Raw genomic sequence first — 27,329 nt, 5'->3', positions numbered from 1 at the left:
GCACGGCAGGCTCCCGGGACACAGGGTGGTCTGGGCGGCCGGGCTCCGTGAGCCATCAACGCACGCACAGGGAGGGCTTTTAAAGAGGAGAAATCAGACTTGGTGTGGAAAACTTCAAATCTCTGGGGAAAAGGATGCGTCTCACGCCCCCCCCCCCGCCCCGCCAACACAGGTTGGAGATGGAGCTGGGGACCGGGGCGCCCAACACCCCGCCTTCACAGGCCATCAGTGACATGGGGGCCGGGGGCCGGGGTAAAGCGTGCACCTCTGGGGAACCGCTGCCTTGAACGTGGTGTCGCAGCCCCGGTCCCGGCTAGGAGAGCAGCCGCCAGGGACAGTGACACAGGAGGACATGTGAACCAGGACCCTCACACGGGGAACTTGACAGAGACAGTCCTGCCTCCTGGGAACCAGTGCCCGGTGGGCCAGGGCTGCTAAAGCGCAGGTTCTGTGCGGGGCAGCGAGGAGAGCAAAGTGACACAAGGGCCCGGGGGGCCAGCTCTCGCTCTGGGTGCACCTGGACACAGGGACACGTGCTTTTGCTGTGAGCACCGCACCCCTGACACCGGGCAAGCTCTGAAAGCTCGACTCGAGGACCTGCACGGCTCCACACCTCAACCCCACAGCCCTGGGGTGCAGAGGGCTGGGTCACCCCCATTCTCACCTGCTCATTGCTCAGGTGGTCACCGGGAATGGGGAGGCACAGGCGACGGGAGGGCAGGCAGCTAGTGCACCAGGGACCCACGGACCGGCCGTGCTGGCAGAGAGCTGCCAGCGCCAAGCCTGCCCCGGGGTGCAGGAGTGCGGGCGGAGCACCCCCGGTCCCCCAGCTCAGAAGCTGCAAGCCTGGGGCTCTGTCCCCCACCAGGTCCCAGAGGCGAAGCAAGACTGGTCGGGTCCCTGCTCCCCGGGACCAGCCCTCACTAGCACCACACTTAGGCCAGCGTCTGCAAGGCCACCACAAAGCCTCCAGGCCGGGACAGCAGTGAGCCTTCCTCGGGCGGACGGAGGGCGTGGGGCCAGGACACCGACCCCACTCAGCTCAGAGATGGGCCCGCCTGCCGGCCCGGCCAGCCCAGGGCAGGGAGGTGCGTGCGTCCTGCCCCCTCCCCCAGCCCTCCACGGGCCCAGAAACCCCAGGGCCTGCCCCCCCAGACCTCGCAGCCCGCCAGAGCCCCACAGAACCCGTCCCCAGTCCCCTCGCGGGTCTCAGGTGCAGGGAGCCAGGTGGGTCCCTCCCGCCAGCTCTGTGGGCCTCCCGCCCCCGTCCATCTATCAATGCCAGCCGGGCGGGGGCAGCTGCCAGCGTTTCCTGACTACCCCGCACCGGGAGCCGCAACGACACTTGGGAACACGTGCTCACCCGACTCCTTCAGAAACCCTACAAGCACCACTGTCTTTTCCAGAAGAGAAGCGAGGCTCAGAGATACGAAGTTCAAGCTGCCCAAGGCCACCGGGCAGTCCGTGTCGGGGAGACGGGGCCCAAGGCTGCCTGGGCACAGGGGCAGGGGGCAGGGGAGGGGGAGGCGAGCAGGCAGTGGGGAGCAGGGCATGAGGCACGGGCGTGCGTCCCCCCACCTGCCCAGCAAACCCCCCAACGAGGCAATGCCCTCAGGTGGGAGAGCCGTGACCAGCGCAGGACCCGGGCTTCTGGGCCGTTCTCTCCTCCACCGGCCGGCGGGGGAGGAGGGCCTGGTCACCCACCAAATGCCACCTTCTGCCACCAAAAGAAAGGGGGTCTCTCCTTGCTACGGGAGACCTTAACACCGATAGAAACTGAACATCCGTATCCTATTTTATTGAAAAAGCAGCACACACCCCGAGAGGCCACCACCTGTCTGCACAGGGAGGACGGCCACCTGCGCCCCAACCTTGGGCCGGTGGGACTCAATGACCGGCTTTGACGTTCTTTGGCTTTGGTCACAGAGCTGCAGGGTGACTGGGCTTTGCTTTTCCTTTTTTTGGGGGGAGGGAGAAGGGGGGGAGGTCACTTTCTAGACCCCCAGCATTTCCCTGAGCAGCCAAGCGCACAAATTCTCCCGCCAAAAGTTCTCTCCAAACCAAAGGCAGACTGGATTTTCTCCAGAATCACGCCCCCCCCCACCCCAGCCCTTCGAAGGCCCCCACCATGGGCTGGAAGGTGCCCCAGGACAGTGGGGAGCCCCCTGCCCAGCCCCGCACGCGCTGCCCACCCGCCTGTGTCGCTGTAAGATGAGACGGCTGACCCAGCATCACTCAGGCCCAAACGCTAAGGCCAGCCAGTCCACACAGTTCCTGGGCTGACCCCAAGATGAACCGGGCTCACTCGGGGCCAGGGCCTGCCTGGAAGCCTCCGCCAGCCGGCAAGGACCAACTGGCCTCAGCATCCCAACCCCAGGACTCCAGGAAGGGCCAAGGCCCAGCAGGGGACCCTCCGCCGAAGACGCTCACCCACCTCCCAGACCAGGCCTGAGCCGCCAAGCGCCCAGATGCTGCTGTGGTTCTGGAGGCAGGAAGGTCCCCCAGGTGCCCGGGCCGACAACGGCCACAGCAGCCACCTCCTGCCCTCCTCCTCACCAGCCCTCGGGGCTACTGGGCCTGCCCACTCTCCACCCCCAGTCTTGGGAACCGGGTCACTGCCAGGAACACAGCAGCTCTCTCGCCTCTCGGCTTGGACGTGCTGTTTCCTGGGCCTGAATCTCCCCTTACACCTCTCTTGGCTCACTCCTGCCCAGTTGAAACCACGTCTCCTCCAGGAAGCCCTCCTGATTCCCCCAGGCAGAGCAGGGGTCTCTTCTACTGCTCACCCTCTAAAGGGCACTCACCACACTACCGGGTGCTGCCAGCCCACGTCTGAGGCTCCTAAGGGTAGAAGCCACCACTGGTTCATCAGGCGTCCCTGAGGCCTGGCCTCGGGCCTGGTACACAGTAGGCACCAAATAAAGACGAAACGGATGAGCCGAGTGGGGAGGAGAGAGCTAGCGATGGGCCACACAGGCCGCAGGGTTCACCAGGGTCCTTAGGAACCAGCTGAGCAAGCACCAAGTTTCAAGGAGACCCCAAGGTGCTGACAAGCTGTGCAACCCCAAGCAGACTGAACGACCTCTCTGAGCCTTCATTTCCTCCTCTGCAAAGAGGTGTCGCATGTGAAGAAAGCGGCGGAGGCCGTGGACGTGACCGAGTGCCCACAGAGCCGGCCTTTCCTCATCCAGGCCCATAGGCGGCGAGTGCAGGGGGAGCCGAGCAGGTGGCCTGCAGCCGACAGATCGGGGTTCGAGGCCTGGCTGCGCACCTCATGGCTGGGTGGGGCCACAGGCATCTGTCTCCGTGTCCCTGTCCTCAGAGGGGACGGTGCCAATGGCTCTGGCTCCCTCCATGTACCACAGCGCACTCCCTCGGGGGACGTCCCCTCCCCTGCCGCCCTCCCCTGGGCTGGAAACAGGGAGGGCTGGGCCGGAGTGGGCCTCTTCCAGGAGCCCTGGCCGTGACGCAGCAGGAGCAGGGGCACTCTGCCAGGTGCAGACATCACGGAGGGCTTCCTGTGGGAGGCACCGCTTGCCTAACTCCAGGTGTCACTCAGAGTAGATGCCTATGCCCCCAGCCCAGCCCTGGGCTCTCTGGGCACAGTTCGGGGACAGGACAGGCCTGCGGACATGCCCAACCCTGGACGGCCGCCCCCGCCAGAGCCCCGGGGAGGGCCACCCAGTCACACAGGGGACCCCCAGTACCAGGAGGCATGGAGACCAGGGGCCACGTCCAGCCCCACCTCTTCCCTGCTAAGGACCACAGTCAACCACGTCGCCTCTCTGGGCGCCAGTGTCCTCCAGCAGACGGTGGGCCAGTAAACCCTGCAGACAGGACTGAGTAGGACACAGTGGGTTCGGCTGAGCCCGGCGCGCCAGCCACAGTGCCCGGGGCACTGCAGGTGCGACAACCCGACACTCCAGAGGTGGCCACTCTTCCTGTCGTGTCACTCACAGCTCCGGGGAAGGCGCCAAGTGCCACCAGCTGGAACCAGCATGCCCCACCCCCCCGTACCCAACTACTGAGACGTCCACCTTACCAGAGCACGGGGCTCCCAGGGCCCCCCTCTCTCCACAGGCCCCTGGCTCAGCAGCTGCCTCGCTGTGTGGCCTGAGCCCAGCCCCTCGCCCTCTCTGAGCACCCACTTCCTCATCCCTAAGAGGCTTGTCGCCAGGGCCCCTCCCCTGCTGACGGGCGACAGGCAGACGCCACAGTCGGGGCGACGCCTGACCACAGGTTCCTTGCAGTAGCGGCCCGCTGGCAAGGCGGTCCCGAGCCCCCTCCTCCTCCTCTTCACCCAGAAAGTCCGATTCCAACCCTCAACAAGCTCCACACCCAAGCCCACAGAGCCCCTCAGGGATCAGAGAGCCTGGCTACTCGCCCAAGGTCACACAGCTCTGGAGGCAGAGCCAGGGCCCACGCCTCAGAGTGGACTTTCCACTCTACTGTCTCCCCCACGTCTGACCCAGCAGAAGCCCGGAGAGCGGTCTTCAGCGCCCAGTGGCCTGCACAGCAGCTCCCTGCCCGCCGCTGCGCACCCCCAGCAGGTCACTTGGCCTCTCTGAGCCCCGGTTTCCTCCTCAAAGCTCTGAGTGTGAAAACAGCCTCGCCCTCCAGGAGGTTCCGGGCAGGTGCTGACTGCCTGGACGAGCAATGAATCTGCAGCCATCGTGGTCACTGTCTGCCCGCTCACAGGGCAGTGCCAGGCCCCAGGCCCGCTGCAGCCAAAGAATGACAGACACCGCCTGGTAGGGCTCAAGGCTCCCCCCCCACCGTCTCCTCGAGGGGGGCGGCTCCGTAACGGAAAGTCCCTTGGAGGACACGGGCGCAGGGGCACAGGGCACGCCCTGGCCTGCCGGCTCCTCCCTCCATCCCTGCCCCTCCTTCCTGCCCAGAGGGCAGCATTGGCACAGACTCCGAGGCCTGGGTTCAAATCCTGCCTCCAAAGCCATGTGACTTCCGTACACTGGGCAGGTCACAAGGATTACGTGGGCCCAGGGTAACTAACGTCACCCTGCCCTCATGTCACAACCTCTGCCCCGCCCAGGGAGGAAACAGGGAGCCAGGCACCCCGAGAGGGAGGTCCAGCCGGGCCTGGTACCCGATCCTGCCGTGCAGTCCTGTGACAGGCTGGCAGGACATTGGGAAACCCACGGGCACGGATTTCAACACCGGGGCTGCGTCAGCGACCGGTTTCGACACGCAGTGGCGGACGGGGAGGGCCGCAGCCATCCTGGCCATCCCCCGAGCCCGGCCGGGATGCAGCCCTCGTCCTCAAGGCGCCCAGAATTGGGCCGGGTCATTTCGAAGGTGCAGAGGCCACCCCACGCCCTGCTCGGCCCCGAGCCCAGCGCTCTGCAGACCCACCAGGGCTCAAGCTGGAGAGATGACATTCTAGAAAGGGCGCCCGCGGGGCCCGGGCTCCCCACCGGCCCCAGGAGGTCACGGCCAACTCAGGGGAGGCGGGGAGGCTTCAGCCTGGCTGCCCAGGCCTCAGGCTCTGCAGGGCAGCAGCCAGCGCAGCAGGCACAGCCCCCGCCTGCGCACCTCGGCTGAGACCAGGGGGACCTGGGGCAGCAGCTGTCGGTCAGGGGACCCCTGCTCCAGGCAAAGCCCCACTGAGCCCTCCAGGCTGCACCACCCACAGGAGGAAGCAGGCCCGGGGAGGGCAAGGGACTAGCCGCGGGGACCCCACCGTAGCCCCAGGACCAGGAGGAGGGAGGAGCTGCAGTGGAGGCTGGGGTCTGAGTTTCCTTGGGGTGGGGCCGACCACGGAGGTAAACCCTCTCCAAGAGCCCTCTGCGTGTACCCCAGGAGTGAGGGGCTGAGCAGGGCTGTCTGCCCACCACCCGCTGAGCCCCCGAGCTTGCCGGGGGTCCCCAGCACCAGCCACCCTCCCCAACTCTAGCTTCAGCCCAGGGGGCGGAGGTTTCCAGGAGAGCCACCCGCCATGCAGGCCTGGCATGGCCTCACCCAGGCCCACAGGAGACACCCAGAACCGGTTAGTGGGGGGGGAACCCTGCCCTGGCCACTGGCCGTCCCCGCCCACAGTGACTGCAGCAGCCCTCAGCCAGCCGCCTGGCCAGGCGGCACCCTCTCCGAGAACGGCCAAGCATCCCCTGCGCCCCCGCGTCCCCACCGTGGTCTGAGCTCTGCTGAGCACAAGGCCCACAGGCCCTGCCACGGCCTGCCCTGCCCCCCTGCAGCCTCGCCACACCTGGGCCTCCATGGGGCCACCCCTTCTACCCAGGTGCCCCCGCCAGTGGCCAGCACACTGCCCAGCCGACAGCAAGGGCTCACCAGGAAGAGTGACAGGGCCGCCAGGCCACAATCGGCTCTGAAACCCCGAAAGGATTTACACGGCCGGTGGCACCAAGAGACACACAGAATTTCAAACAAGGGGTGACCGCGTGCCCTCTGTTGGATAGGGACCAAGTAGCTTGTACACAGCAGGTGCTGGCCCAGGTCTGGGGACACAGCAGAGCACTCCCTGTGGGAGACGGAGCGTGGGCAGGTACAGACACAAGGAAGGCAGTTAGGGGCCACCAGGCGGGGAGCCCCCGTGGGGACACAGGAAAAACCGAGAGGGCCAGGCCATGAGGGAGGAGGCCCAGCACACCAAGCAGCGGGAACCGCCAGGCAGCGCGGTCTGCCAGGGATCCAACTCGGGCACAAGGTCATCAGAACCCAGGTTCTCCCAGGGCCCGCTGTGGATGGACGTCCCCCCAAGTGCCCTCTGCAGCCCCGAGACACCCGGACGGAGACAGACAGGCGTCCCTCCTTTCCCATCAGAACACCAGGGGCCGCACCTGCCTGCATCCCAGCCCGTCGGGCGACAGGCTCCCCCTGCAGGTGCCCGTGCCCGGGAGCCCCGCCCTGCACCCACTAGGTCTTCAGGCCCAGCAGGATCCGAAGCCCGGGAGGGACGAGGGACGAGTTATCTTGAGCAAGATGCGGCGCTTCGAACGCCCCGCTTGCCACGTGCGGAGACACAGTCCAGGGTCTGGTGCAAGGTCGCACGTGTGTCTGTGCACGTATGTGTGTGCGTGTGTGACCGTGTAAACCCCACGTGGAAGATTTCGGGTTAAATGGGCGGGAGGAGGGGGCGTCCCGACTCACCAGCAACTCCCTCTCTGCCTCTGAACCTCGGGGCTGCGGCAGACGGCGGGGCAGCTGCGACGGCACCCACCTGGCCTGAGCGGGGAAGGGACTTCCTGCGGTCACTCAGCCCAGAGGGACCCAGACATCCCAGGCCGGAGCCAGCGCTCGGATTCCCAAACCCAGGCGGCCCCCGCAGGACAAGGAGGCCCGGGGAGGGGCTGGGGTGTGGGGACCTCACGGGCACAGAGCGACAGGGCCGGGGTCGGGAGGGCGTCATCCCTCACCCCCCCTCACACACGTGCACTGCCCACGCCACAGAGCCCAACTTCTCACTCAAAGACAGCCAGCTCCCGGAGTTCCTGCCATGGCTCAGCGGTTAACGAACCAACCGGCATCTGTGGGGGCACGGGTTCAATCCCTGGCCTCGCTCAACGGGTTAAGGATCTGGCGTTGCCGTGAGCTGTGGTGTAGGTCGCAGATATGGCTCAGATCCCGTGATGCTGTGGCTGTGGTGCAGGCCGGCAGCTGCTCCAACTGGACCCCTCGCCTAGGAACCTCCTTATGCCGGGAGTGGGGCCCTAAAAAGCAAAAAAAAAAAAAAAAAAAGACAGCCAGCTCCCAAACTGTGCCTCCAGGCCCTCTCACCTGACAGGACACGTCCTAGCGCAGGAAGGCCCAGCCCGGAGGGAAGCCCAGGCCTTCGGGGGCGTCCTCGCCAGAGGCGGCGTTGCTGCTGCTACTGCCACTGGCTTCCAGGAAGGGGCCTTGCCTCCTCCTGGGCTCCCGGCCACGCCTCTATCAAGGCCTCCCCTGTTGGGCAGGGGGGCACTGGGAGCCTGGAGTGCCAGGGCCACGTCCCCAGCAGGTCCTCCTGTACCCAGCAGGAGGCCTCTGCAGGGACAGGGACAGGGACAGGGATGGGGCTCCCGCAGACGGTCCGGAGGAGGCCTCATTTTAAGGCCCCTCCCCCAGCCCCCCACTGGGTGACACGGGAGGGGTGAGCCTCCGCAACTGGAACAGGGACCAGGAGGTGACCAACGGGCTGTGGCCCCAGGCTGAGGGCCTGGGCTTCCTCCGGGCCCTGGGGCTCCAGCTGAGGACGCTCCCGTCACTGCCCCTCCGACGGCGGAGCGTCCCCAGGCAGCCAGGCAGCCGAGGAGACCCAGGCCCACACTCGCCTGGCACCTCCATGGGTGAAGGAGCGGCTGTTTGGGAACAAAGGACCCGAGCAGGCAGGCAGCGCCTTATCGCAGGATCTCCGCTGGGCAGATACCTTCGGCTGATGTCAGGGAGCTCTGGGAACTATTAGCTTAATTAGCAGTTCCTGCAGGATCAGCAAAAAGTGCTGGCTGAGCTGGGGCCCTGGAACCCGCGTGGCTGCCAGGGCCGGGCTGGGCGGGTCCCCCGGTGACTGGAGGGAGAGGGACCCAGCGGTGAATGAGGCGCCGCCAGAGAGCGCGGCCGCCCCGCGCGGCACCCCACCTGCAGGTGCGAAGGCCGTCTCTGCCCCCGGGGGCGCGTGTGCTCCAGGTGCCCACTGCGCAGGTGGGCCCGTCGAGGCCAGGGAGGCGGGGGGGCCGCACTCAAGGCAAACTCAACGTCCAGGCTGCGCCTCAAAGGGCTGCGGAGAAAAGCCCACCACGCCCTCCCTGGCAGTCCGACAGCTTGGCACAGGTTCACACCCGGTCTCCGAGAGGCTGGCTCCTTGTCTGCTCTGTGCCACCTGCCATGGAGGCTCAAGACCACCCCGCCGGCTGCCCCTCCAAGGGCGTGGAGAGAGGGGGCAGTCCTCGGCCCCGGGGCGCTGCATGGCCTGGTTCCCACGCGCCCTGGACGGCCCACTCAGCCCTTCAGACACCGGATTGCCAGGCGCAACTTGTGGAGGCGGGAAGCCCAGCGGGACGCCCGCACCCACTGGTGGGGACGCTTCTCCCCTCACCCCGCCGCCCAGCTGGCCACACTGCCCCCAGGCCGGCCTCCGGCTGCGGCTGCTGCTGGGGAGGGGGCTGCTGCAGCCGGGCCGCTGTGTCGCTGACACCCTGAGGTAACACGTTCCAGATGTGGCTGGTGGAACACAGGAGCAGCCCCGCGCCCTGCTGAGGAAGCTGGAACGGGCCTGAGATAATGTGGATTCCTGAGCCCGTGCCAAGGCCCGTGGGCCCGGAGGGGGAGGCGGGCTGTTGAGGAGAGGAGCGCCTACACCGCTCCCGGGCACGCGAGCGTGTGCAGAGACCACCCAGGCGGCACTGACGCTGGAGACCCACCCCCCAGGCCCTCCCCAGCCACCTCCCCGAGGGGGCCTGGTGTCTCCCAGCCTCAGCCTCCCTGAGCGACGCCAGGCTGCTGCTGAAACACTCAGGGTGGGCCTGAGAGAGGCTGAGCAAGTGTCAACCCCCCTCCCCTTGAAAGGAAGCGGGGCGAGAAGCAGGCGCCAGACAAAATCCCACAGTCTTCGGGCTCAGGCCAAGAGAGGACCACGCTCCCCGAGGTCGCCGACCTGACCCTTGACCCACCACCTCCGGGCCAACCACAGGCTGACACAGAGCAAGGACCCAGCCCCATCACTGCCAGGCATCTGGGCTGCCCCCCCTGCCAGCCGAGCCCCAGCACGGGACCCCTCCCCCAGGCCGGCCCCGACCAGGCAGGGTGAGTGGACAGGTGAGTCCTGCCCGAAGCATCTTCCTTCCATCATGAGGCTGCCGACTGCCCTTCCCCAAGGCCGCCCAGCCCCTCGGAGCCACCCCACCAGGGCAGCCACCAAGGGCAGCTGTAAAACTGGTCCAACTGTCTTGTCCCAGGCCCGCTGAGGGACAGCAGGGCCCCAGGCCGCACACATGCACAGCCCCTGTCAAGAAGAGCAGGGGCCTAGGCCCAGCGGCCACACCGAGGCCAGCACATGAGAGCCACAGCAAGGCCAAGAACGCCCAGGTCTCAGGCTGGACCCAGGGGCAGCTGTGTTTTGGGGGGCAGACACCCCTGGCGAACGCCACCCTCCGAGCAGGGTCGGCCCGCACTCTGAGCACACCCGGGGCTGGGGCCAAATGCCTCCTCAGTCACCGGCCCAGGCACTACTGGGTGTGGCCCGAGTCTCCAGCCTTCTGTCTTTAAGTGGGGACTCCTGAGCGGGCCTGGGAGATGGCACAAGGGGTGGGAGGCAAAACCCAGGCCTGTGCAGCCGGCAGCCGCCCCGTCCCACCCCCAGGAGCAGTGGGCTCCCCGCCCCTCCCTTCCAGCCCCCCGACCCTGGCTACACTGCCCGCCCAAAGCCTCACAGCCTTTACCGCGGGGCATGCCCCCCAGCCGCTGTGGGACTGCCCACCCTCCGCAGGGTACCCCCGCCCCCAGCCTCAGCTCCCTCATCTCCGGGGGGTCGGGGAAGAACTGGAGATCTTCGCCCATAAGGTTCAGAAGCTGGGGCCACTGGCCAGGGCCCGGAGCCTGCATCCCAGCTCAGGGAGGTCGCACGCCGCCAGGACCCGCGGTTCTGCCCCCCCAGCCTCTGCACCCTGGTCTGGACGCCTGGCTAAGACGCCGTGGGCCTTGGAAGCTCAGCTCAGCCAGAGATTTAGGGACTCATGCTGGTGGAAGAGGCTGGAGAAGCAGGCCGGAGGGGGCGCGGGGAGGATTCCCCGGGCCGGGGCGCGTCCCAGCAACTGTGTTCGCCCGCAGGCCGCCTTCCTTCTAGGGACTCGCTCTGTCATGTTCCTGCTGGGAAGGTCTTAAGAGAGGCATCCCCCAGAGGCTAGAGCAAGTGGAGGTGCAGCTGTCCCCTCCTGAAGTTGCCACAAAGGCAACACGACCGTTTGCCCCGAAGTCACACCACCTGCATCCCCCCAAAAGCCCTCCGCCGGCCCTGCACACACACACACCCTGCCCCCTGACGGCGTGTTGCCCGGGCGAGGGAGGGGCGGCGGGCGCGGGGCCTTTCTCCGAGGGCTGGACTCAGGCCGATGGACAGCGGCCACCCTGTTAGCCGAACATAAACGCACGCTTAGTCCTTGGCACGGCCCCGGACACAGGCTCCCGGCCGTGTGCGCTCCGGGGCCACCCCACACCACCCTCGGCCCCCATGCGCCATCAGGGCCTTCCTGGAAACGGTGCCAGCAAGTTACAGAAACCAGGCCGCAGAGAGGGGCGCCCCTGCAGGGCGAGGGGCGAGGAGCAGGGCCCAGCGCAGGCCCATTCGGCCTGGGCTCGGAGATGGGAACCCGGTGAGCCGTGAAATTAGCCGATCCTCTAAATGGACACCTTCCACCTCCCGCCTCCCGCCAGGGAAGGGGTGGGCAGACAAGGCTGGAGCCTCCTGGGCCACCGCTTGTCTCCCAGAGGCACGGATGCTGTCCCCAGCCCCACAGCCCGGCAGGGAGAGGGAGGCCCAAGGAGCTCAGGCTCTGAGCTCCTGTTCCACAACCTTCCATCTCCGCCTGGTCCCCTGCCGCAGAGGCTGCCCCGCTGCCACCAGGCAGTGCAGGGACAGAGCAAGGAGGCCCCGTTGCCCACCTGCCCGGGGCCACCACTGCGTGACATCCATCACCGGCCATGAGGTCCCCAGAAGGGTCCCAGCCCCCAGGCCGAGCCTGCAGGAAATGAGTGCCCAGGGCTCCAGGAGGCAGAGGACACCTTCTCGGAGCTTCGGGGGCGGGGGCGCGGTGCCAGCTGTGCAGCCCCTCCCGCCCTGCTCTGATTGCGGACAGAGAGATGGGGAGGGGTGCAATGGCTGTGGCAAGGGACACTTTGGGGCCATGCTGTGGGAGCCAGGCTCCCGCAGGCTCAGGTGGGGCAGGAGGGGACAAGGACGGAGCAGGGACAGCTGCGGGCAGAAGAGAAGCCCCTCCCCACCCCACCCCCAAGCCCCGCCTGCCTGGCTTGGCCACCACCGTGGGCGTCCACCCCGCCAGCAGCCACGGCCGTATGAGGGACATGGCCCCACAAAGACCCTGAGGCCCAGGCGGGGGGTGGGGGCGTCCCTCCCGCGCACAAAGCCTCACGTGGCCCAGCCCCGCCCAGCACCTGGGCTGTAGCAGGACATCCTCGGGGAGGGAGGGCGGCCCGGCCCCGAGGGGCTCTGCCACCTCCAACGCCATCATTGATTCACTGAGTGCCGGACACGGCCAGCTCCGCTCTCAACGTTCAGTCGGACGGGACTCAGAGAGGACCCCGAGCCAGCCCCCCAAACACGGCACCTGCAGCAGGAGGGAGAAACGAGGCCTGGGGAAAGGCTGACAGGGGTGGCTCTTCCCTGCACAGACTCTGGCCCAACACCCGTGAGGTGAGGGCGCAGGCGAGGCCCAGGGGCGGCAGCGGCCTGAGCTCGAGCAGGGACAAGCACGGCTCACTTTTCAGAGCCACGTCCCCTCCCAACCCACACGGCCAGTGGGACAACGGCCAGGAAAGGCGGTGCCAGCCCGGGGCGAGTGCAGGGCTGGAAGAGGGCCAGGGCGGGGGGCGTCCCCACCGGGCAGAGACGCCAGCCCGCAAGGCTGTGGGGACACGTGGCTCCGGGCACTGGCTGCAGGGGTGGAGGGCTGCTGTCCCCACCCCCCCAGCCCCGTCCCTCCACAGCCCGGCAGGGAGAGGGAGGCCCAAGGAGCTCAGGCTCTGAGCTCCTGTTCCAGAACCTTCCATCTCCGCCTGGTCACCTGCAGAGGCACTGGGTGGCTCTAAGAACCACAGGCCTGCTCGCAGACAAGGACCCTCCGGAGCCCCCCCCACCCCCGAATCCATCAGATCCACGAGGCATCAGCTCGGCCTGGAGACAAAGCACAGGAGGAATAGCTCATTCTGACAGAGGACTGGGCCGCTGGGGCCCCTGAGGAGCCCTGTGCCCCCCCCGTCCCCGCACCCTCTGGCCATGACTGTCCCAGCCCTGCCAGGATGCACGTGGCTGGAGAGGGCAGGGGGCAGTGTGGGGCAACGGGGGGTGGGACACGGGGCCAGACGCACGGCGACAGCAAGGGGCAGCAGGTCTCGGGCCCAGGCGGTGTCGGGCCCGCGAGGGGGCAGCCGCCCCGGCCTCGAGGGAGGCCTCCTCCTCTTCCCCACCTGTGGCACGAGAACATTAAACAGGATCTCCAAGCCCCCTTCTGGCTGGGGCCAGGTGCCAGACCCGGAGAAAGTTCCAGAATTAATTAGGTGATGAGCCAATTAGCACCACGGTCACCGCGTTAATCTGATGAGTCAGATGGCAGGGCATGTGGGAAAGTCAAGTCCAACAGCGAAGGCTGCTTGCTGTCTCCCATCAGGCAAAATCCCTGCACAGCCCGGGAAGGAGGCGCTGGCCGGCCCAGGGCTCAAAGGGATCCGTGGGCTGAGCCAGGCACCACGTGGGGCTCCGGTGGCGGGGGCCCGTCGCAAACCCCGCCAGGCTGACTGGGCCCCCGGGATACCCCAAGGGGGCTCCCAGCCCCAGACCAGGACAGAGACGGGGCTCACGTGGAGCCCCGACAGCCCCAGGGCTGCGCCCTGGTCCCGGCCCAGCACCCTTCCTCCCCAGACTCGCCAACAGCTCAGCTCGGCGCCCACAGGTCTGCCCTCACCTCAGCCCCCGTCACCAGCCTCCCCCAGACGCAAGTCCCAGGCTGTGGCCTCGCCTGGATCCCTCCCCAGAGGTTCTGGCCAGAACTCCTCCCTGGACGGCCCCGAACGCCAGGTCGGCCCCCAAACAAGGCAGCCCTGCGGCCGAAGCACTTCCCGCCCGAGGCCTGCAAGGCCCCTCGGTGACTGAAGACCTTGCGACAGACCTGAAGGTGGTGTTTCGACGGGGGCGCTGGACGCAGGGTGCTGGACAGGTGCGGCACCCACACCACCCCCACCGCCAGTCCTACAGAGAAGGAAACCGGCTCGGGGAGGCCCAACCTGACCTGGGGACTTCTGCACGACCACAGGGCAGCCCAGGCCTCATCGTCCCAGCAGGACCCCGTGACCAGCAGGAGTGGGAACGGGCAGGAACAGCTGCTTCCTGCCAGCTCGGCCCCAACCCCGACGACAAGGGGATCTGCAGCCTGTCACCAGCTCAGGCAGCAGCCGGACACGGAGCCCACACTCCACAGCCTCCAGGGACCATGGACCGCTCCCAGGCAAGACAGTGAAATCAGGGGCTTTCGGCAAGAGCCCGGGGCCCCAACACCTCTGCTTCCCGGGGGGAAAGTGGCCGTGACAAAACCAGCCTGGACCACGCACTGAGGGACACACGCGCCAGCCCCGTGGCTGCCACCCCCGCCTGGTGCCTAGCTTGGCTCCCGCCCCGTCTCAGCCCAGGATCCCCAGGGGCTCCAGAACCTTCCACCAGCCTCTGGTGGGGTGACAAGGAGCCTCAGGCCTGGCCCCCCAGGCCGCCCTGCCCAGGAGGGCAAAGGGCCCGAGCCAGCCCATGAGGGAAGTGGCCAGGAGGCCGGCTGGGGCACAAGGGGCTGTCACTGGATGCTCCAACCCGATGTGTTCAGGTGGGGGTGGGGGGAACCCAGGAGGGGCCACCTGCCCCCCCGCCGCGCACCCCCTCAGGGCTCCACCACGGCTGCTTCCTGCCAGGGAGCCGCACAGACTCTGTCCTCTCCTGGGATTCAGGCCACAAACGATTACCGGGTTTTATATTATTTATTCAACAGAATTGAGTGAAGGGTCTTTCTTTAGCAATCTTCAGGAAAAATCAAATCCAGGCCCACTATCAAAGGGGAGAAGGGGTAGCCTCCCTGCTCTGGGGTCCCACCCTCCCCAGCTACTGGGCACCCGCCCCAGCAGCCGGGCATCCTTCCGACGCATGAAGCCGCACTCAGCGTCCCCCGAGACGGCGCGGAGACTGGAGGAGAATGAGGCAGATTGATGGAATTCATTTTCCTCAGGGCTGGGGGGTGGCAGCGTGGGCGAGGGGGGCCAGGTGGGCGGGCGCCCCGGGCGGGAGCAGCAGAGCACAAGAGGGGCGCGGAGCAAGGGCAGCGAGCCAGAGAGGGGAGCGCCCGGGGAGGGCCGGGCTGGGCGCCCAGCGTGCACACACGCGCGCACACGCACGCGCGCACACACACACACACACACACACACACACACACACACACACGCCCTGAACGATTAATTAGCTCATTACTGCAGAACAGGATCACAAAGTGCGCTCCCAAACCAGAAGCCCGCGGGCAGCCCTGCCAAGGGAGCCCAGCAAAGCCGCCGAGCCCCGCGCCCTCCCAGGCTCTGCACGGCCTCGGGCCCCCACCGCTGGGCCTCACAGACGGCAGGTCCCCCTCGGGTGGAGCAGGGGACCCCAGCCCTGCCCAGCAGGCACACCTCGCCCTCCCACAGAGACCCCGGCCTCCTCCAGCCTCTGCGCCGCCCCACCTCGCCCCAGGCGTCCCGTACCAGGAGATGCTCGCATGCGCCCTGCACAGAACGGCCCCTCTGCAGGCAAGCAAGCGGGTGGTGACACAAGGGCACGGCCCCTTAAAATGCAAACGCCCCACGCCCCACGCGGGGTTTGAGCCCCTGGGCAACTCCAGCTTGCACCCCCTCTACTGGGCTCTAGGGAACGCTGCCCCTGCCCCCCCCCCCAGGCCACAGCAGTGAATTGCCAACTGCGGGGCTCCTGGCCTTCAGCCCACAGGCACACAGGCCAGGCTCAGACCTGCCAGCATTCCCGAGGCTGCTGCCACCGCCTCGCCGAGACCCCAGCCCGGGCCCGGGCCTGCCCTGCCCCAGAATGGCCTGTCTCTGGCAGGGCTGAGCAGCCCTGCCCTGGCCTGCTGACAGCAAGCCTGGGGGCGGCCCTGCTCTCCTGAAACAGCACCCAAACAGAAGCCTGGAAAGCCAGATTCCTGGAGAATTCTCTGGAACCAGATCTTGTTGGCTCCAGCACACAACACGCCCAGGGCTCCCTCAGACCCACTGCAAGTCCAGACCCACTGCAGGCCCTCTGGACCAGCCCGGCCTCAGGTCTTGCTCTCCCCACACGAACCCCAAACTCCCCTCACACTGCCTTTGCATTTGCTGTTTCCCCTCCATTCCCCTGCCACCGCCTCCAGGAAGCCCGCCCGCAAGCTCCAGCCCAGCCCAGGTGGAGAGAGGTCCTTTTACCCTGGACTGCAGCTACCCGCGCCTACCTCCTGCCTGAAAGTGGCCGCTGACCACCCGGCCGGCCTCCTGCCTAGCTCACGGCTCCTTGGACCAGGACACTCACCTGGCGAGGGTACCGGCCTGGCCCGCGCAGCACTTGGCGGCTTTGGCTCTGACACGGGAAAGGAGTTACACTTGGCTCCTTCCTCGGTGGGGGCTGTGCCCAGAAGGGACACAGAGCCTCCCACGGGGACCCCCTCTGAAGGACACAACGCTCAGGTGGACAGGGGACCAGGGTTTGTCCACGAAAACAGATGGAGGGGCGGGGGGTTGCATCTCACTCCCCCCACGCCCCGGAGCGCCAGAAGGATCCCAGGCCACACACGACGGTCCTCCCGCCCGGCTCTCTGCATCCCTGGGCCCCACGGACCACCACGGGGGCCCAGGCCTCCTTCTCCGCCATCTCTTCTCGCTGCTGACCGTGGGTCTGCCAGGAACTGCCCCCGCAGCCCATCCTGTGATGAGACAGGCCACAGGTTGCGGGGCACACCTGAGAATCCGATGGAGAAGCCGTGATTTACACCCCTTTTTCTTTTTCATCCACACCCCGGCCCCACAGAGGTTCCCAGGCCAGGGTTCAAACCTGAGCCACAGCAGGGACAACGCCAGATCCTGAACCCACCGTGCCGCCAGGGAGCTCCGACGCCCCCTTTGTAACGACATGGGCTCTGACCCGAGGGTGATCCTTCCTGCTTGCCTCTGGCACAGCTGTGTTCTGGAAGGTTCCGGTTAACAGAAATCCCTCCCTAGAACCTGCTCAGGCCTCAGGCGCCTGGTGGGCATGGGGTCCCCGGGGCCCCAGAAGCTCCCACGCTCCCCTCCACCTGCTGCCGGGCCTGCCACGCGGCCCTCTGCCCTCACGGGACACGACCCCAGCAGACACACGAGCTCTCCCAACCCCACGCCAGGGGCCGAGGAGGAACCTGCTCGCCGGCTGCACGACGGGGGCCGAAGGAGACCCCTGCCCCCGGGGGAGCGGGTGGAAGGGCGCACGCGCCGCTCCCGCAGCGGGGAAGGCCCTCCCCCCGGGCGGGACCCAAACCCGTCCAACTGCCCCAGACTCAGCGCCGAGGCGACTATCAGTTCATCGCGTTTCTCAACCCGCCGAGCTGCTCGCCGTTGCGTCAGGCCTTGCGGACGCAGATAAGCCGGCGGGCGCGGGCTGGGTGGGTTGGGGTGGGTTCTCGCTTTGCTTTGCTTTGTTTAGTTTCCGCCCTCCCGGTGCCTTCCCCGCCCCCAGCCCTGCTGGGCCCCCCACCCCAGGCTGCCAAGGGGCGTGCCCAGGGCAGGGCCTGAGCTCCCAGGTCCGGGGCCACCTGCAGGGATGCTGGGCTGGGAGGGAGGCGGGTGAGGGGGCCCCAGGGAGACACCCCCCCTCATAGGGTGGGGGCTGAGCAGGCCCCAGGCAAGGGGGGGGGACCCTTCCCAACTGCTGTGGCCGCGCACGGCAGGCCGGTGATGAGAAAGGCCACCCTCCCCCGTCCGAAGCCCGGAGCCACTGAACCGGATTGTCCCCGTGTCATCAAGCAGGGCACAGGGACAACGGGGCCTTCACTTGGGGGTGGGGCCCCAGCCTCCTCTGTGCAAAGCCCTCTCAGCCACACGGGGTCGGGGGCGGGGGGCTGGGAAGCTGTGCGTTTCTGTGCAAAGCAGCTGCTGGCCGAGCCCCCCCCCCCCGCCCCCACATCTGCAGGGCCGTGTGGCCAGCGTGCCGTGAGGACTCTGGAGTCTGCGAGCCCACCGCCCGCCGGAGCTCTTTTCTCACGTCCAACACAGGGCTGGGCCCCGGGACCCCAGACCCACGGCCACGCGCTCACAGGGACCCGCAAGGGGCAGTCTATCCTTCCTGACCCAGGGACGTGGAAACCAAGGTTCAGGGCGGTTACGGAGCGCGCCCTCCCGCCGCTGCTCCCCAGCGAGGGCGGCCCACTAACGCCTCACCCTGCACCCCCCAGGGAGCAGCCCTCTCAGCCACACGCGGTGGGGGGCGCTGGGAAGTCGGACGACAGTCGGGCAGCTTCCCCAGGAGGCCCCCGCCCGCCAGGGGTAGCAGGGAAGGGACAAAGACCAGCAGGCCTCACGCTTTCCCAGAGCCCTGGCTCCTCTGGTGGGCCTGGCTCCGCTCCCCGCGGGCATACCCTGCCTCTCCCCAGGGGGCACCAAGGTCCAGGGCCATCCCAGACTCGTCCCCCCAAACCTGGCTGTGCCCACTCCCAGCCAAGGGCTTATCTGACACCTGGGCGCAGCCTCCTCACAGCCTCTGCTCCCCTGGGATCAGGCTGCCACGACACTTTCCAAAAAACACAGACTCCAGGGCAGGGCAGAGCAGGGGCCCGGGGCAGCATTCCCCAAAGAGCTGCAGGTTGCACAACCGGCCAGGTCCCTACCTGCCTCTGCAGTGTTGCAAGGACCTGCCACCCTTCGGGCCACTGAGTCCTGAAGGTGGAGTCCTGGGGGTGGGGGGCAGGGGGCGCCAGGACCCGACCTCTGGGCCCCGGGCCCCGACCACAGATGATGCTGCGAAACCTCTCTGAGGACGGCCACCGTCCCACCCGTCCTCCTGGGCTCTGCAGCCCCCTAACCGTGGGCCTGTGCTTCTCCCGTAATTCACCGAGAGGCAAAGCCCAAGCCAGAGAAGAGGGACCCAAAGCGACAAGCAGTGATTCCCGCGGCTGGTGGAGCTGGGGGACCGTTCAGCTTCCCAGCCCCCAAGGGCAGATCAGGAAACAGACTGGGGAGTGGGAGGCGTGGGCCCCATGTCTCCTGACCCACGAGGGTCCAGCTGGTTTTCACCGTCAGCCATTCGGTTAATAGGCCTCCCTGCCCCCTATCAGCCGAGCCAGTTGGGGAGCTCAGCTGCCCAGCCTGCAGGCACCCACAGCACAGAGCCTGGGCCTGCGCCCGCCCTCCCCCAGGTGAACATGGAGCCCAGAGGAGAAAGAGCCAGGGAGCCAGGCACAGAGGGGGCTCGGAGACAGAGAGCTGGCTCCCGCCTGCAGAAGTGGGGTGGCCAGCCCCCGCCCACCCTGAGCCCCAAAGGCCAACCTGGGCAGAGGACAGAGAACGCACGCCTTCCTGGCATCACGGATCCAGAGCACATCTAGAACAGAGAGCCTGCACGCACAGCGTCCCGAGAGCCTGGGACCCAGTCTCTGGGGGTCCCTCTAACAATAGGGCAGGCTCCCCACGTCCCATGGAGACTCCCAGTGGCCTCCGAGTCCCTCTGTCCCACACCCAGGGCCAGCCCTGGCAGGCCCATGGATGCTGGCAGGGGAGTCAGAGGGCACAGGTCCACGGCACGGGAGCCAGCAACTGGGGATTCAGATGAACCATTGCCTGCGGGGCACGGAGAGCCCGAGATGGGGGCGAGGGCTGACCCAGAGCTGAGACTTTGGTACTCCTGGAGATTTAAATCTCGTGGGAGGGCGTTCCCGTCGTGGCTCGGTGGTGAACGAATCCGACTAGGAACCATGAGATTGTGGGTTCGATCCCTGGCCTCTCTCAGTGGGTTAAGGATCTGGCATTGTCATGAGCTGTGGTGTAGGTCGCAGACACGGCTTGGAGCTGACGTTGCTGTGGCTGCAGTGTAGGCCGGAAGCGGCAGTTCCTATTGGACCCCTGGCCTGGGAACCTCCATATGCCACGGGTGCGGCCCTAGAAAAGGCAAAAAGACAAATAAATAAATCCCATGGGAAGCCACACACACACACACACACACACACACACACACACACACACACACACTCTGTCACAGCGCCACACACTCAGTCTCTCACACACACACAGGTATTGAAAGGACACAGGAAGCACCCAGTGACAGGTGCACCTTGGTGTCTCCCAGTGAAAAGCCCTGGTCCCAGGCATGGCCCCAGCGGCTGCTGATCTAATGGGTCTGGGGTGCGGCCTGGGCACGGGGGTTTCTGAAAGCTCCCCTGCTTTCAAAGGAGAGCAGGCCGGGGGAGAGGCTCTGACCAGGTCACCGCGAGGCTACAGCTGCCGTGGCCCCAGCCTCCTCACACCAGGCTGGCCAAGGAGGAGGAGGCAGGACGGCCCGCGCAGCGTTGGGCTGGAAATTCCGCAGATGCTGTGACAACGGACAAGGCCTCATCATTCAGCTCCTGGTGGAGAAGCTCAATTCGATTAGCTGCGGGCGCTGGCAGGCCCAGGATGCCAACGGCACGGCTGAGCCTCCCCTGCCCCGGGGGCCCCCCTGCCCTCCGCCACAGCACCCCTTTCCCACGCGGGGCCCAGAACGTCTCACTGCTGAGCCCCGAGGCGGCCACAGGCAGCCGATCAGAAGCAACCCGCGGGCTGGGCCAGGCCCCTGCTCTCCCAGGCACAGACCGAGAGGGGATTTTCTGAAGCAAGAGCTGTCACGGCCTGAGTTCCTGCTCCAGGGGGCCGTGACTTCTGCTCTCCCAAGCTCACCCCCCGCTTCCCCAGGAGCACCCTCGGGACACTCCCCCGGGGGCAGGCGTGGCTTTCTAAGATCATCTCCAGCGTGGCCTGGACATGTGTTTGGAGCGGTCCCCGAGTCTGGCCAACATCAGTGACACGGCAGGAATCCCAGGTCACAGGTGGCTCGGCTTCCCCCACCGGGGCACCCAGCCCTGCAAATGAATCACCTTTCAAAGGCACCAGGAGGCTCCAGGGAGAAAGGGATTCCTCTCCCAAGGCCTGGCATCCCCCCCAGAAGGGCAGCTCAGCCCTCCTGCCCTCGGGAAGGGGGCGGGGAGGGGGGGCAGATGGCCCGCCGGCCTGGAGGAGGAGGGCTGTGTCTGGGCCACCAGCTTCAGGAGGGCTTCAAGGCCCAGCGGGCGCCCTGGGGACAAACAACAAAGCGAGGCTTTGCGAGAAACGGGGAATGTCCCCCACGTGAGGGGAACCCGCCTAAAGGCGCCCACGCCCGCGCACTGCCCAGGCCCCCAGCGCCCCCCCCCACCTCCCCCACCAGGGCCGCCAGAAATTCCACCTTCTGGGCACATCAGGAGCGGGACTCCAGCAGCCTTCAAATCCACGAGGGAAAATAAACACGCCTGCCCCCCAGCGCAGCCGCCTCGGCCCGGCGCTGCCTCTCACCTCCCCAGGCCCCAGGATCCCAGCTGTGGGCCTGCCCCTCGGCAGTGCTGGGGGGCCACCCGCACCCCCGCTCCCCGGGCACCCCCCGGCCGGGGGCACAGCCGGAACGGCAGGGGGTTGAGCCTCCTCCCAGGCTGGCCCCGCCCTGCCCCTGTCACCGCCCCCTGACGCCGCACCCTGACTCTGTCTCCCCGAGGCAACGGCCACCCGATCGAGCAGGAGCCGCAGGCCGTGGCCAGGGGATCAGCGGCGGCCCCACCAAAGGAAAACAAGGGAGGCCCGGCAGAGGGTGGCTGGAGGCTGGGTGGTCCAGACACTTAACCTCACATGGGCTGCTGCTGGCGAGCGGCCACCTCTACCCGCTGCTGGGCAGGGGCGAGGTGGGGGAGCAGGGCAGCACTGCCCAGCCCTGTGCCATCCGTCCGTGGGGCGGAGTGGCCCTGCACCCTCCCTGGTGCCCAAGACGCACCCACGGGCCCTGATGCAGCCCTTCAGAGCCCCGAGGGCCCTGGCGAGCTGCCACCAAGCCCAGCTGGGTCCCCCTCCCCGGGCCTGCCCGTCTGGAGCAGCGCCATCCAGCCACGTCCAGGCTCCCCCACAACCCGGGAGGCTCACCTGCCCTGTCTGGCCAGGCACCCACCACGCACCCGGGCAGGCCTAAGCCCACCGCAGCCCTCCGCCCTGGAGCCCAGGACACTGCCCTGCGCTGAACCCAAGCCCCCCTCACATCATGCTGGGACCCTCCTTCGGGGACGGCAGGGCTCCAACCCCCCCCCCAACATACACATCAGGCCTCCTGACCCACAGGAAGCCAGAGCTCAGCCACCAGGCTCTCCCCATCCTGACACACGCACACACGTGCACACAGAGGCCAGCGTCTACCACCCAACCCAACACACACACAGACCAGAGCGGCCCCGCCAGCCACGCAGCCACGCAGCCACGCAGCCTCGCCCGGCCAGGGCCGCCGCCTCTGGCAGGCCCCGCGGTGCCCCGTTCACCTCTCATTTCGATGGTTAAAAACTCGTCACGGCAGCAATCGGTTATTACACCTCGGCCTTAATTAAAGAGGCCCGCGGCACGGCCCTTTAAACAGCAGCGTCGTTCTCTAGTTGGCAAGGCTCCGTTAGCAAGAAAACGCCTCAAACGGGCCTACAATGGAGCTGGTGCCCCCTCCTGCCCTCGCGGAGCAGGGGATGATGGTTCAGCTTCAATTTTTAATCCGCTGATGAAATATTCAGGGGCCAGGGTGGGGATCGCGTTTCCCGAGGTGTGGGATCCCTGCCTCTCCGGGGGCTCCCCGAGCCGGGAGGACACCGAGTTTGGGGTGGTGGGGTCAGGGCAGTCTGGAGCAGCAGAGCCCAGAGGATGGGGCCAGACCACGCCCGCCCCCCACCCACCCCAGCACCCTGCCCATCACCTGGCCACGGCCTCCGCCTCCCTTGTGTCCTGCGCTGGGTGGATCACAGAGCCCACGGCCGGGGGGCCTCGGGGGTGGCTCTCCAAGGGGACACAGGGGCCCAAGGTCACCAGCAATGTCCCCCTCCAGCCTCCTGGTCCCAGTCCTGGCATATGCGGCCCTCCAGGGCCAGCCCGACCCCTCGAGGAGAACCAGCCCCCGGCATGGTGGTTCCCTGAACAAAACATCAGAGGACCCAGCCCTCCCGCCGACACCTCCTCCCCACGGGCCTTTCATAGCTCAAGGCTGCCGACACGTCTCATGACGGTAGAGTCGGCTGCACCCATTTTACAGGTGGGGACACTGAGGTGGAGAGGAGAGGCCCTGGCCGCCCTTGAGGGCGTCTGCCCACTCTCGCCAAGGAGCTCGGGAATGGCCCGGTGAGGGGGGCAGGTGACACTCGGCCTCTGGCGGTGGCAGTGCAGCCCCTGGCCTCTCACAGGGCTGACGACGCCCCGGTACAGATAAGGACAGAGCCGGGGAGGAGCCCAGGACCTTCGGCACCCTGAAATGGGACCCTGAGTGAGGGGGAGGGGCGAGGACCCTGGCCCGCCTCCCTCCTGCCCACCTCGGAGCAGATGGGGAAAACGCCCCGGGGAGCAGCCCCTGGGTGGGACGGGGTGCGGAGCGAGGCCCCCACGCTGCCGGCGAGGCTCCGAGAGCAAGATCCTTCGACCTCCTCTGGAGACCACACGGTGTGCACAGCCAGCAACTGGATGCCCGCTGTGCCCTCCAAGGAGCCCGACCCCTCCACTGGCAGCAGCCAGGGTACCGTCAGCCACTGACCTGCCAGCAGTGGGGCTCTGCGCCACCGGCTGTGACACCAGCATAGGCAGCTTCCTATACGGATGGGGAACTGAGGCAGGGTGGGGGCAAAGGGGCCCCAGAGCCCCTCGGGGAGGTGGGGGGCAGGGGCCGGGGGTCTCTAAGGCCAGCGATGTGCCTGGCCCCCGCCCCGAGGGCTCTCAGATCCCCCTGCCCCCGCAGTGCTGGGCGCTGCCTCGCATCCTGCCGTGACACTGACCAGCTGCCCAGTCGGCCTGGACAGGTCGTTTAATCAAAGCCTGTGATCCACACGGCACCTCCTGGCATCGCTGGGCAGCTGCACCCGCCTGGCCATCTGGTGCGCCCGCTCTTCCTGATCCTGGGCCTGCGTGTGCTCTGGACGGAGGCCTGAGTCCAGGGCACAGGGCAGGGGGTCCGGCCGTGTGGGGGCGGGGCAGTACTGAGGGCAGAATGCGGGGGTTTGCTGTCATCCAGCCACCAGCCACGCACCTGCCGACCACCTGGGCCAGCCCGCACTGGCCCCCCTCCAAGCAGCCCCCGGGCGGGCACAGCGCTTGAGCTCGGCCCCGGGGGACCGTGTACAGAGACGAGACTGCAAGGTTCACACCTGGCTACACGCTCAGAGTGAAAACAGAGGGAGGCACAGGCTCAGCTGGGACCAGAGACCCAAACCGCACAGGACAAGGTGGGGGCCCCCAGGGGCCCAGCCCAGCACGGGGCTCCGATGTCGCCCGCCCAGGAGTGCCCATGCTCACCCAGGCGCCAGTCCCATTCTCTGATGCTCCCTGCCTTTAATGAGCCTCGGCGAATGCCTGGCCTCGGCCCAAGCCCTCTGTGGCCAGGGAGGGACACGACCCACCAGTCCCTTAGACCCTGAGACATCAAGCCTCACGGATCCAGCACCACCTGCAGCCCCCACAGGTCCCAGCCCCCCAGGTGGGCTGCTATTCCCTCGCCCCCTCCCCAGCCAGGCTCCTCAACTCCGAGCCGCCAGCCCCCAACCGCAGAGCCCCCGGTAGAGTCCCTACAGGGACCGGCCACCCTCCAGCCCACCCAACCCTCCACTCCAGCCAGGTCACTCCCCACCCAGAGCCGCCCTAAGCAGGACCGCTGACAACTGTCACCCAGACACAAAGCAGGCACAGCTGGGGTGGGGGACTCCTCTATCATGGGGGCAGGGGCGGCGGCTCTAGGCCCCCCACCTGGAAGGGCCTCCACGCAGGCCCTGCTGAGCCCGCAGCCAGCCGTGGGGGACCCCCAGCCCCAAGATGAGTCCCAGGGCAGCGCAGGTCTCTGCCTGGCAGCAGCACCAACCCAACCATCACCCGTCTCTCCGGCAAAGGCCCTCCCACCACTACCTGAGACAGAACTGGGTCTCCCACGCGCCTGCCCCCTCCCTGGGGCCTCTCTGCCCGCCAGCGCAACACTGCAGCCCCACCGAGGCTGGGCGGAGCTGGTGTCCAGGGAGAAACCCTACCGACGTCTGGAGGTGCTTCCAGAGGCTGGGGCAGGGTTTCAGCGCCACACGCAGAATTCCGCTCTCGCTGGAGGACCGTGAGCCCCCATCCGGGTCCCAGTTGCCCCTCCCCAGCACCCAGCATCCCTGGGCAGCGTCCTGGTGGGTTGATCAGACATCCAACAACAGACGGATGAGCAGGAGCAACGAGCCGCAGAACCCCAGGACCCAGGACCCCAAAACCCTAGGTCCCAGGATCCAGGACCCAGGAGCCCAGGACCAGGGTGAGAACACGCCAGAGCCCAGCCCCCCGTCCCCCACCCCGCCCAGGAAGCCAAGATAGGCTCCCCAGTCCCTGGGCTGCAGCACAACCGTTCAAGATGGACCCCAACCTGCAGCCGGACCCGCCCAGAACTGTCCTGAGCTCAGGGCGCACCCCCGCCACCAGGGGGGAACTCGCTGCCAGGACCCATCCCTCCACAGACGCGTGCTCGCCACACACCAGCCAAGGCCGTCTGACCGCCGCTGCCGCCTGTGTCCACCTCAGGCCCCTGGTCACGCAGACCAAATGCTGCAGCTGGAACATTCCACACTCTTGACCACAGACCCGATTCCCAAGTCTCTCCCCCAAGGCCAGGCGTCAGTGTCCCCAAGGCCAGGCATCAGTGTCCTCAGCTCTTCCAGCCTCCACGTGGCCCTCCCCGTCCCCAAGGACCACCGGGACCCCCGCCTCCTCCCCTGCCACGCCCCCCACAAAGAGCACCCCTCTCATCCCCAGCCCAACCCATGAGGCTTTAACTGCAGCCCAGACCCCTGCCCGTCCCCATCGCCACAGCTGCCACCTCCTCACAGCCTCAGGACCCCACCCCTGCCCCTGGGCCCAGTCTCGCCAGCTGCCAGACAGGCCCGGTGCCCTGCTGGCCCCCGCCTGGCTCCTCTCTCACCCCCCCACCCTGCCCCCACTGCCATCCAGCCCCAGCCTCTGGTCCGACCCCCACGGGCCGAGCTCCGGCCACCTCAGGGCCTTTGCACGCACTGCTCGCCCAGCCGGGGGAGCTCTTCCTGGCCGTCTCACCCGGCTGCCCCTTCTCGTCCGACAGCCTCACCTCCAACGTCATCCCACGTACCCTGGACTTGGCCATGGTCACCACAGGCCTCGGGCTCCTCTGAAGGCAGGGGTGTGGGGGTCAGAGGGGAGCCCGGCTCTGACCAGCCAGGACACAGAAGGCTCCTCCTGCTCCGTGGACCCCCCGATACTGTGACGACCACCCCCCGCCCCCCAGCTCCCAGCCATCCGGGCAGAGGGCACGGGCCTGCCCCTCGCTGTCTGGCCTCCTGGGCTGACGGAGGCTCCCGGCTCTGCTCGGAGGCGTGGAGACAAAGGCAGGCTGACCACCCGGAGCCCACGATTAATCTCGGTCACACCACGGCGGGGCGGGGCGTCTGCCCCGTGATTTACATTTTTATTAAATCACTGGAGAAAATTAGAAACGTTATTACTTCCCTCAGCCTTAACTCCTTCTCTGCCCTGCTCTGCACGCAGCCTCCCCTCGCTGTCCACCCCAAGTGACAGCCAGGCTCCCACCCACCTCCACCTGCCTGTCACCTCCACTGTGCCCAGCCCATCCCACCGCCCCCCAGCACAGGGCCCACGCCCCCAGCATAGGCCCCTCCCCCACGGCCAGGGGCCCACCCCCCTGCTCAAGTCCAGGCTCCTCCCTCCCCCACAGCCAAAGCCCCCTCCTGGGGTCCAGCTCTGGCCCAGTGCAGCCAGAGAGCAGCGCCCCCCACCCCAGTCTCCTCCACGGCCTTGCGTCAGGCAACCCACGGCCCTCAGGCCTCAGTTTCTCTCCTACAACTCGGCCCGCCAGGCACCGTTATCACCGCCCCGCCCCACTGTCCAGACTAGGCTTCGCCCAGCACCTGAGGCCCCAGAGCCCCGCAAGGCTTCAAGGAGGAACTCCCCCCAGGGCAGCCCCTTCCCTTCACCCCACAGGCTCTCCTGCGGCCCCCCCAAGGTCACAGGAGGAGGGGGCAGGGGGCGGGGGCAATGGGGGCCCAGCTGGGGGCAGCACCCCTGGCACCAGGCATGTTCTTCCTCCATAAACGGCGCTGAAGGTCTTGGTGGGGGAGGGGGGAACCTGGACCTGAGCAGGTCCCCCCTCCCCGGACCCCGCAGTCCCTGGGGACAGGGGAGAGCCCACCAGCCAAGCACCCCCCCCACCCCCGGATGCATAGAGCCTTGGAAGGAAAGAGCAGGCTCGGGTGGCCCAGGGGGAAGGAACAGCACGTGCAAGGGCTGGGAGCCGGGGAAGGGCTGGGAACCCTCCAGGAACAGAAGGCACATGGGTA

General features: G+C 67.4%; 1 protein-coding gene across 6 annotated transcripts in view; it reads right to left on the bottom strand.

Moving 5' to 3' along the window:
- The window catches only part of RXRA (retinoid X receptor alpha), a 94,384-nt gene that overhangs the window by 47,138 nt on the left and 19,917 nt on the right, over positions 1 to 27,329 (bottom strand). Inside the window, exon 1 of one of the 6 annotated variants that reach the window (XM_021071631.2) lies at positions 4,043 to 4,138. The exons of the other annotated variants lie outside the window; for them this stretch is intronic. The gene's annotated coding sequence lies outside the window, so the exon portion shown is untranslated. Of the gene's footprint in view, positions 1 to 4,042; positions 4,139 to 27,329 lie in introns of those variants that run through there. 6 annotated transcript variants of the gene reach the window in all.

Source organism: Sus scrofa, chromosome 1 (genome assembly GCF_054392235.1).
Source record: "Sus scrofa isolate SSC_HxYL_T2T_F1_AM1 chromosome 1, Sscrofa_HxYL_maternal_Yorkshire_Landrace_v2.0, whole genome shotgun sequence".
NCBI lineage: Eukaryota > Metazoa > Chordata > Mammalia > Artiodactyla > Suidae > Sus > Sus scrofa.
Note: the sequence above shows the minus strand (reverse complement) of the source record. Positions and strands in the feature narration are given on the sequence as shown.